A 1,887-nucleotide genomic window follows, 5' to 3' on the forward strand; every position below is an offset into this window, starting at 1 on the left:
CAGTTCTCCAAGCTGGAATTTCTGGCATCATCAACCAGGCCTCTGAGTGTAACCGAATGGAGGGACAACAGGGAAACAAAACGACATTTGAAAAATTTTGGGGCAATTTCTATATGGTTGACGAATACTTTTTTTGTATTTATTGTATTGAACTTACTATCATGTTAACCAGACCAAAAAGCACACACTTTGAAAGTCTTCTGTCTGATGTTCTAACATTTTGATCTTCTTGATTGACGGATGACATCACAAACATCTTGCACCAGACCTCCCACAAGCTCTTCAATACCTACAAAATGGAGCTGTGTCTCTTTAAAACTTGTGTGCCCTCCATATGTTTCCTCACGGATTTAATGTCTTCCAGGTGTCTTTAGGGATTCTATGGCCCTTTGATATAACTTCCTTCACTCTGGGTTTGAATTCACAACTAACTAACTAACTAACTAACTACGCTAGTAGTTGTTAAACACTAAAAGCAGTTTGGTCTGCTCTTTCCAAAAATCCATAATTTGATTCTCTCATGCTTCATCTTTGCAGTTAAATTCCCTTCTCCTTCCTCATCCCTAAACAAGCCAACAGAACAATCCATCAGCCCTCACAGCTCTCGGTGGCTCCAACTTATTCCACTAACCCAAGGTTTCTCAGATCTGAGAATGCCATGCAACGTTTTTTTTTTTTTTAAATCACACCATAAACAACCAACAACCATTTTTACCCAAAGAACTATTACATAAACTGGGTGCAAGTTCCCTAAAATATACTGTATTTGTATTTATTCTCAATTGTTTTAGTGGTAAAATCCTCCTATGGCCTGGTTTTAATGAGTACATGCTAAGAATACATCTTAAAAACCACTGATTGCATTGTTTTTGCTTTTTAAATGCAATGCATTATATTAACTGATTGCAATAGAACAGATATGGTAGAAGCATATTTGGGCAAAAACACTGTTTTATCAGGCAACATAATAAATGTTTAGATTTTTTTTCCAGCAACAGACAAGATATGCTGGAGAGAGAGGATAGACCAGCGGGAAAGAAGGAAGAAAGCATGAGACAAGTTTGAAGGGTCACATATGTTGCTTATAAACTCACTGAAAGTGGAGAAGGACAGAAAGAATTGTCTGTTTCGGCGTTTGAGAGGGACCAACATCATTTGCTGAGTTGCCTTCCCCCACACACTGACAACATGGAAAATGTGACACAGCATGTGGAAAACTCACATTACGGGCAGGAGGGAATGACCCTAAAATTTAGATTTAAAAAAAAATCTAAACAAAACAATGAAGCAAAGACAAATTATAGCCATTTAACCTCTGTCGTTAGAAATAAGTAAAATACATTATACAGACATAGTGGATATTTCTGTTGAATATTAATATTAAAAGTTTATCCTTCAAGCAATGTAGTCTCATCATGAAGAGCTTCAACAGGATGAAAAGACATTTTGGCAACATGATACATGTATAGCAAAAATAAAAATAAAATAAAATAGCACTCTCTATTCTAATTTTATTCTTTTAAAAAAAACATCCCTTTTAGACTTGCACTCTATTCATTTGCTGCTTGTTTTCTTTCAAATAAAACACTTGCTTTCTAATCTTTTTGTATTCTATCTGTTTTCTTTTCATTTATTATACAATTAACAAAAACAAAAAAGACAGACAACACTAGCTTGCTCTATTCTTTTTCTAGTCTATCTGTTTTCTTTTTATTTATTATATTATTTAAAAAAAACCTTGCTACGTGTACTGTGTTCAGCTAACCGAGACTTGTTATAGCACTTGTATATCATTGCACTTTTGTTGATTTTGATTGCTTCCATTGTCCTCATTTGTAAGTCGCTTTGGATAAAAGCGTCTGCTAAATGACTAAATATATAAATTCT

The sequence above is a fragment of the Sinocyclocheilus rhinocerous genome, unplaced genomic scaffold (assembly GCF_001515625.1).
Source record: "Sinocyclocheilus rhinocerous isolate Xijiao unplaced genomic scaffold, SAMN03320098_v1.1 scaffold781, whole genome shotgun sequence".
Lineage (NCBI taxonomy): Eukaryota > Metazoa > Chordata > Actinopteri > Cypriniformes > Cyprinidae > Sinocyclocheilus > Sinocyclocheilus rhinocerous.